Consider the following 9,495-nt stretch of genomic DNA (forward strand, 5'->3'; position numbering starts at 1 on the left):
AGGTCTTAGGAAGTTGCTGATTTCCTTCTCCAGGCTGAGCAGAGGCGACAGTGAATCCCAGTGGGGAGGTCAGAGAGGACAGCAGCGGCTCATCTGCAGCCGGGCTGGGGCCCTGCCTTTGGGCCTGACCCGGACTGTAGCCCGAGCCCTCCCTTCTGGCATAGTACCCCAGCCAGAGGCCCTCCCTGCCTGGTGGTAAGTAGCCCTGACCCAGGTCCAGGGTCCTCTGTCCAGGCCAGGCTGAGGTTCTCCTTTCAACCCCAGCCCAGCCCCGGAAGGCTGAGGTCCTGGAAAGTCCCACCCAACTCTGTTTCCTCCACCTCTGCCCGGCATGCACTCCAGGACTCCTGATGCCCCACACTGGGCACCCGCTAGCACCCACCACTCCCGGGGAGGCCTGGCTGCCCATGGCTCGAGAGCTCAGCCCTCCTCTGTGCCAGTGCCCTTCCACCACGAAAGCTCTTAGGTTCTGGTCAGATGCAGGCCCACTTCCCAAGCCCTGCTCACCACAACTACATTCTGTTTCCTTGGGAACATGTGCTTGACATTTGCCAGTTCCATTTCAACCTGCTCCCCACCCCCCAGCCCCACTCACTTTCCTGTTCTGTCCCCTTGTGCGGCCTTTTCCTTGGGGAAGCAAGGACAGGCATTCAGGGAGGCCACCCGTCCATCCGCCTCCATGCTGCCTGGCTCTGGGACAGCAAGCCGAAGTTATTCCTGGAGATTTAGGCAGACGTTGGGAAGAACTTCCTGACCAACAGGAATGGGAGCCAGGGGAACACAGTGAAATCATTGGCCGTGGAGACAGTCCGTGGCAGCTGGGCTGGAGTGGAGGCCTGAGCTTAGTTTACTCTTAGGGACGCCAGTCCTACACCTGGCCACGGGCCCCAAGTCCACGCTTCACCCCTTTGTTTGAAAAGTATTTGTTGAGCATCTTCTCCATGCCAGGCATCTACCAGGCTCCGGAGAAGAGCAGAGAACATGGTGCCTGCCCATTCTACGTCAGGGACAGGGAACCGAACAACTTCGAGCTATGCATTGTTAGTGACAGACAAAGAATCGGGGGGTAAGGGCAGGGCACCGGACCCAGGCTGGAGGAAATGGGGAAGGACTTCCTGGAGGAAGAGACTGGCTCAGGTGAGACTAGAAAAGGAGTGAAGACAGGAAACAGAAGATCTAGAAAGGTGTCACCAGGCCCCGTGCCCCATTGAGACACACCCAGTGGATCACTGGAGGGGGGGGGGGGGCGGGGAATCAAGGAGCCTTTTTCTTTCATTGGTGATTATCAAAAAATGGATAGCCCAGTGAAGAGAACATTAAAATCACCAGATCGTATGAATGACTGAAACCTGGGTAGACGTCCCTATCGACTCTGTATTTTAGCCCAATGCTTGGCACACAGTAGGACCTCAGTAACCATTTGTTAGATGAATAAGACATTTGGTCAGTCGGGAACTCAGCCCACCCACTGGCCCTTCTTCAGAACTGCAACATCTCAACTTAGAACGTCACGAAGGAGAGAATTAACTGCCAAAGGATCCCAGGTAATGTACCAACCAGGTCTTTCTCCTATTACTGTGTCCGCTGAAGAAGAAAGAGCAATGGCAGCTAACGTGCACCGTGTTTACCATGCTGCAGGCATGGTTCTAATTACTTTACACGTGTTGCCTCATTCAGTCCTCACAACTGACTTAGGAGATTGACTTTACCACGGTCTCATTTTACAGACGAGGAAATGGAAGCGCAGAGAAGTTATGTATCTCACCCAAGGTCACACAGCTAGTACAGATGGAATAGATGGAGCCTTTCATTCTTAGGATAATTAAGCGAAGTAGGCGTCATCCCCTTTTACAAACGAGGAAACCGAAGCTCAGACTGCTAAGGAACTTGCCCGGCCTGGACACTGCTCCTCTGGATCTTGGCTCCCAATATCAAAGTTCCCTAGGACCTTTCCCAAGCTGGGGTGCAAACAGCTGCCCCTGGCGAGCTCTGGGAAGGAAGCAGCTCCAGGCGGAGAGCTGGCCTGGTGACTTGCCAGCAGAATTTATGTCCTGTCCGGGGTGGACAGTTTGGCTGCGTATGAAAGGCTGAGCAGAGCTCAAAGATGGAACTTATTCCCATTAAACGATTGCAAATGTCAGGCAGCACGGCCTGGTTGCTCCTTGCGCACGCACCCAGGTGGCTGGGCGCCCGGCCGCCCGTAACTGAGCGTGCCCGCTGACCTCATGGTTACTCCTAATGCAATGAGAGCCCTCGAGGAGGCCGAGGAGACCCTGGTTCCATCACAGCCCCAGCAACGTGCTCTCCAGGGGGCCCAGCCCCGCCCGCCTGAGATGGTGCTGGGACAGAGGGTGTTGTTCTAATTAATTGAATGAGATCCATTCCAATGCAGATGGATGCAGAAATTACCTGCAGATGTGACTACGCACAGCCCTTTTAACTGTCCAGGCTGTCACGCAGGCGCGGGGAGCCAGGGCCTCTTGCAGCAGGATTCATTTCATGCAGCCCCCTGCCTCGGGCAGGGCAGACTTGTGCCAGCCTGAACCGAGGAGTGATGGCTACCTCTCTTGGGCCTCCTGGCCATCTGTGCCTCTTGGGCCTGGGGTGTCCCGAGGCCCTGCTGGCAAAACGGGGCCCTCCAGGGGTCCTGGCTCATGACCTCATGGAGGGCTTCTGCAGGGGCCCCTGGATGCCAGGTGCCAGCAGTCCTCCGTGCACACCCCGAGGGCTGGAGTTCTCCTCCACGTGCGCTGCAAAGCCCCCCTCCTTGGGCCTTTGACCCACTATACAGTTTTGGATTGTAGAAAACCGGATACACTTTTTCTAATAAAGACAGCTATAGCAGTGGTTCCCACACTGACGACACAAGATGCATGAGAACACTGATGGATTCATTCATTTCAGCGCCCACAGGCTCCGAACTCGGTTCCTTGCTGGGACACCACAGAGGATCAGACCCGGCCCCTGGCCTGGAGGAACTCGCAGTCTGGGGGGAGGAAATGGAAGTATTACCACAAAGTGGGATGGGCTGTCCTACTGGAGGCCACGGCACTGGGGGGACTCAGATGCGGGAGGTGACAGCCTGAGTGGTCAAGGCTGACTCACAGAGCAGGTGATTTTTCAACTGAGCCATGAAAGGACAAGGGGAGAAGGTGAAGAGTTGGGGTTTCTACCTGGACACTCTGGGAATCTTTGAAAGTCTTCAGGAGTAAGAGGACAACATGGTTAGATTTACATTTTTGATCAATCCTCTTGGTACAGAAGGGGCTGGAGGGAAGAGCCAGGGCAGAGGCCAACGCTAGTCTGGACAGCGAAAAGGACGGATTCGTGCGAGGTGTGGCCAGTGTCACCATCTTGAGGACTGATATGCTGGAGCGGGGATGGAGGGGCAGGCTGAGGCAGAAAAGAGGGAAGAGTCAAGGCTGAGGAGCTTCAGTGGATGGTGGGAGGGAGGGAGCCATGGGAGGGGTCCTCAGGATGGCTGTCCAGCGGGCGGGATTCAGGGAACCAGGACTTCCACGTTATGATCCTGGCTGCCTTCAGGTTTTGTGAGAACTTGTATTTTCCCGCATCAGTTGTAATGTTAATCCCCATCCCTCTTCCGCCCAGTTCCTCCCAATATGGAGAAGATATTGGGGAATGTTTGGGGAAGGTATGAGTAGCTCTTTGAAGGGAATCACAGCCTGAAGCCAGTGCCTTTGGTGTTTCCTGAGCCCTCAAGGTCCACTCTGGGTGCAGGGGCAGAGAAGGCCCGGCCCAGGCTTGCTGCTGCGCCCAGAAGCTCCCTCACCAGCACCCTTAGTGGCCATCCAAACCGTCCCTCTCCCTCCAAACCTCCACTCCCTGGTCCCTCCCGAGCAAACCACCTTGCCTCCCACCTGCCATCCAGATGACACCCCTCTGCTTGTAACCCTCCCCTCAAAATCCCTGTAACTGTTTCTGTCCTTCCCTCTCCTGGCCTAAGCAGCTTCTCACCTGTGCTCTGGGACGTGCAGTCAGCGACCATCCCCTCTCAGCCTACACAAAAGGTTCCGACTCCTCCATCCTGAAAACCACTCTGCACTTCCTTCAAGCTATTTCCTTCCTTTCCCTCTTTGTTGTTGTTAATCCTCACTCGAGGATTTTTTTTTTTTTACCCCATTGATTTAAAAAAAAAATAAAATATATATATTCCAGAGAGGAAAGGAGAGGGAGAAAGAGAGAGAAACATCAATGAGAGAGAGTCATTGATCTGCTGCCTCCTGCATGCCCCACACTGGGGAATGAGCCTGCAACCCAGGCATGGGCCCTGACCAGGAATCGAACCGTGATCTCTTGGTTCATAGGTCAACGCTCAACCACTGAGCCACGCCGGCTGGGCTACCCCCATTGATTTTTAGAGAGTGGAAAGGAGGGGGAGAGACAGAGAGAGAGAAACACTGATGTAAGAGAGACACATCGGTCGGTTGCCTTCCACACGCATCCTGACCTGGGCTGGGGATCGAGCCTGCAACCGAGGTACAAAGTACATGCTCTTGACCAGAATCAAACTCGTGACCCATTATTCCCAGGGCCAATGCTCTAACCACTGAGCAACTGGCCAGGGCTCTTCCTTTTCCTCTTGAAATTCTGTCTGCACGCATCACTTCCACATCTTCATCTTTTTACCCTTCATCCCAATGCAAACCAGTGCCCCACCCCCACCCCTCACCCCCCTGGGCAAGAAACTCTTCTTACAGAGGTCATGGCCTGTATGGCTCCTCTGCACACACATCACCCCAGAACATCCTCCCTGCCTGAGACCGTATCCTTCCTTGACTCCCGGCCCCCAGGACCTCTGCACCTCCTGACCCTCTATGACATCAGCTTGGGCCATGGTGTGCAGGTTGGGTTCCCCAGCGACGTTCCTCAGATGCCCTTTCTCCTCTGTGCAGCTTCTCTCAAAGCTCTGATGGTCACTGTGGCCCTGCCATCCAAACCTGTCTATTCCAGAAGCCAGCGGGATGCCCACCCCTGACACGTCCCACATTGTCTGCTGCCACCCACCGTAAAACTCATCCAGCTCCTGTGTCCCCCACTTTGGTGAATGGCCAGCAGCCTGGAGCCCTCCTCCCTGTCTTCGATTGATCACCTGTCCTGTTGACTCTACCTTCCAAATATCCCCAGAACAAACTTCTATCCATCTCCCCTGCTGCTGTCCTGGTTTGGTCTTTAAAAAAAAAAAAAGTTCTTATTGATTTTGAGAGAGAGAGGGATAGAGAGATAGAAACCTCGATGAGAGGGAAACATTGATGGCCTGCCTCCTGCACACCCGCCACTGGGGATCGAGCCTACAACCAGGGCATGTGCCCTGACCGGGAATCAAAATGGTGACCTCTTAGTTCCTGCATTGATGCTAAACCACTGAGCCACACCAGCTGGGCCTGGCTCCGTCTTTCATCTCACACCTGGAAAGCCTGGGGTCCTCCTGCCTGAAGAGGGCTCCCTGCAGGTCCCGGCGTGCCTGGTCTCTGCCCTCCCGCCACCTCCTCTGCCACGGATCCCTCTCTCCACTCGTCCCCTTGCCTCTGCTCCTTTCTGAACACGCCAAGCTGGTCCCTCCGCCCACCCCCCCCCCCCCCCCCCCCCCCGGGAAGGCTCTTCCACCAGATCAGCAGTTTCCAACTCTTTGGTCCCTGGTCCCACAACTCCATTTCACTCTTCAAAATTGAGGACCCCTAAGGATGTGTGTTCATGTGGGTTGTATTTATCAACATTTACCAGAATAGAAAGTAAACCTGAGAATGTTAAAATAGCTACACAAGCACATGTCCGTTAGCTGTCAGAGTGCTGACATCGTCACACCTCACAGGACACCTCCAAACGCCCTGTGCATGAGGGAAAATGAGAGGAGAAGCAGATAGCATCTTAGGTCCCTGGAAAGGTCTGGTGACCCCAGACCACACTTTGAGAACTGCTGTGCCAACAGATACATGCTTCTCTCTCACTTCATTTAAGTCTCAGCACAAATGTCACCACCTCAAGCCTTCTCTGCCCCTCATCCCCTCCCCAGGTCATCCTACGCCGATACTGTGTCCCTCCCACTAGGATGCGAGCCCCATGTGTTGAGATCCAGAAGCCCCGTCTACCTCAGAGTCCAGCATGATGCACAGTAGACACTCAAGAAAAGACTCTTAAACAAACGAGTTGTATAAAGTGTTTTTCTCAGCCTTTACTGCACAATAAAGTCACAGGGGAGAGGCTGTGCTTTTAAAATTCCTGCATCCCAGCCAATTAAATCAGACTCTAGGGTGGACACAGGCACCATGCTTTATAAAGCTCCCCGAGAGACGCCAACTGCAGCCAAGAAGAACCAGTGGTTTAAACTCCTAAATCCTCGCTGATGAAGACTCTTACTCCTCACTGGGCGGGAGTTTCGAGGGTGTAAATGGGCAGGGCCGCCGCCCAGGGACAGTGGTGGGGAAGCTATGAGGCTGCAGTCCTCGGTGGTGGGAGGTGCCCTCCTCCCTCCTCGCGTGGGGCCTTGGATCGAAGCGATGGCCCCGCAGCCTGCACAGGTGATGCCGGCCACTCACACGTCTGCACGGCTGGCTGCACGGCGGCTCTTCCGCCCAGGAATTCTGGGGCTTGGGCGACTCGCTGAGAATGATGATTTCAGTAGGCAGAGATAGAAATGAGGCAGGCCCCCAGACTGCCCCTGGCCTGGCCTCTGAAGTGTAGCCAAGTATCGCAGGAAATGACACACCTTAGCGCCTACCTGAGCAATGCTTCCCTCACTGCGTGGCCACCAGAACCTCTGCCCACTTCAGGGAACCACGGCTCCCCCATGAAGTCAGTCCCCACCAACCCAAAGCCGCTCTCGAGGCCAGGGCTGCCAGTGGGAGAAAGTGCACCAGCACTGTGCCCGGGGTCTACACACAGGGGCTCTTTCACCCCAGAGGCTGTCACAAGATGATGGTCTTCATTGCAGAGGAGGAAATGGGACTCCGAGGGTTTAGGTGACTGGACTGAGGACACCCAGCCAGCCCTGTCTCAGACGACTGTGCAGTAGATTGGAGCTAGATAGAGTTCATCAACCATTTAAATCTCAGACCAGCTATACGATCTTCCCGAATCACTGTCATTATCTGTAAAACTCGGGAAATAGTACCTGCCTCGCAGGGTTGTTGTAATGGACAGAAAAGCACTACACAGCCCTGGCCAGTGTGGTTCAGTGGGTTGGGCATCACCTCATGCACCAGAAGGTTGGCGGCTCCATCCCTGATAGGGGGCGTGCAGAAAACAGCCAATTGCTATTTCACCGTCAGGCACAAGCCCCTCTACTGGGCACTTGACCTCCTTGGACGCCGGGCACTGGAAGAAGACATGAGAAGTCGTCGACATATAGGAGAGACTTTATTGCAGACTAAGGAGCTGTTGCTACTATAGGAGCTCTTAGACAATCAGTTCTTCAAAGTAGCCCTAAAAGCAGCCACGCACCAGTTGGTCAGTAACACCTTTATGCCAACTTAGACACAAGAGGCTTCTTGCTAAACAGTGATGTCAATATGTGGGTTATAGACAGGTGCGCCTGCCCAGTGCGTACAGTTGTGTCATTGCCTTGCACATGCGTGTGGCTAACTGGCCTTGAACATCTGGCGTACTCTGATTAGGGTTCCCACACACTCTTACATCAATGTTTCTCTCACTTCCTCACTAAAAAAAAAAAAAGACCAAAAAAAACCCCAATTAAAAATCTTTTTAAAAAAAAGACTAGACATGGGCATGAAGCAGAGAAACTGCTCAATAAATAGTAATCCTAGCATTATTCATAGTGGCTCCCAAATTGTTCTTTCCATTGCATCCTGCTGCTTCTCAGAGGAAATTTACTTAAATTTGTATGACAGGGCTTAAGGTTCTTTCACGTATTTTAAGCCACTTTAACTGGCAGTGGCCTTGTGAAGTTGAAACTGTTGTCTATCACCCTACTTTGTGTTTGCTTATTCAGTGAAGACCCTGGGGCCCAGACAGGTCAAGCCACCTGCTCAGATGCCACAGGGGTGAGTGGTAGATGTCCCGACTCCCTGTCCAGAACCTTCTCCACCACGCAGCAGCCACGGAGACCCGTGGTTGACCCCGGCCCCAGGCAGAGGTTATAAACTGGGTTCTCTGGGAAAGAGAGAAGCAGGGAAGCCTGAGGTCGGAGGGGGTACAAATAGGAGGGTGGAGCTGTGCCCTTGATGTGGTTGCTGGGCCCAGTTGGGGCTGTCTGTCGCCACTGGCCCAGGGTTTGGCTGGGACAGCAACCACCATTTCCGCTGGTGTGGCAATGCCGGGTGGATCTGAGAGCCCGGGCCAGGCGGGGCTGGGGGAGGGAGGGATGCTCCGCTTAGTCTGGCCTGTGGCTCTGTCATTGGGGTGGGGTCCACTCCTGTCGTTTCCCTTCCATCACCCGGCCCAGCTCCTAGACCCCAGCCCCTCCACAGGAGCAGGCGCTTCCTCCTGGTGGAGTGCCTTAGCCAGAAGTCTCTTCAGAAAGGTGATAGGAGCGAGGAGTTGGTATTGGAAGGGGCTCTTCAGGGCAGTTAGACACTGTCACGTGACAGAGATTGGTAGAGGTTGGCTGTAACCAGAAGACTGGGTAACAGGAGCCTTTGGGAGTAGGGCAAGGCCAGATTCCTCATTAAAAAAACAAGTAAACCCTGGGTGGTGTGGTTCAGTGGGTTGAGCGTCATCCATGTACCCAAAGGCTGCCGATTGGATTCCCAGTCAGGGCACATGCCCAGGTTGCGGGCTCCATCCCCAGTAGGGGTGTGCAGGAGACACCTGATTGATGTTTCTCTCTCGCATTCTCCCCCTCTCCCTTCCTCTTTGTCCAAAATCAATAAAAACTTTTTAAAACAACAACAAAGTAACCTGCTTTGTGCAGCCTAAACTTGGCCTTGGGAGGAGAGAGGATCTGTCTACAGCTTTGGGGAAGCTACTTGCAGTAGGACCAGAGAAATAATTCGCAGGGGCATATGCAAATGAAGACCCAGCCTCTTGTTCAAAAACTACAGAGCTTCAAGAGGGTGACAGCAGAGCATTAGGCCAAGCTGGGGACCCTCGTAAGCGAAGGTCGCACGCCCATGAAGACGCCCTAAAGTGGGGTCCAGGGAAAGTGAGCAAAGCATGAGGCCACATGAAGGGCAGCCACAGGGGTCTCCTTCTGACCTAGCGGTCTCCTGACCAAAACCGAACCTGTCAACACACAGGTGGCTAAGCCAGCATTTCCTAAACGGACAGCCGCTCCACTGAGCTGTCTGCAGCTTTCCCGCCACCAGAACACCTCAGGCCAACCAGCATCCCGAGTGTCCAGGTCTTCCTTACTTGGAGGAGGGAGCGCATTTAAACTTCATCTCCAGCTTGGGGGAGCTCGAAACGCTGGCCAAAGGTGTCCCGCTCGGAGACCACGTGGGGAAAGGGCCTCTGGGGCTGTTTCTTTAATTTACAGACCAGACAACCTAGGGCAGGGCCCTTTGGCAAGTACTAAAGGTG

The sequence above is a fragment of the Myotis myotis genome, unplaced genomic scaffold (genome assembly GCF_014108235.1).
Source record: "Myotis myotis isolate mMyoMyo1 unplaced genomic scaffold, mMyoMyo1.p scaffold_m19_p_2, whole genome shotgun sequence".
Taxonomy (NCBI): Eukaryota; Metazoa; Chordata; class Mammalia; order Chiroptera; family Vespertilionidae; genus Myotis; species Myotis myotis.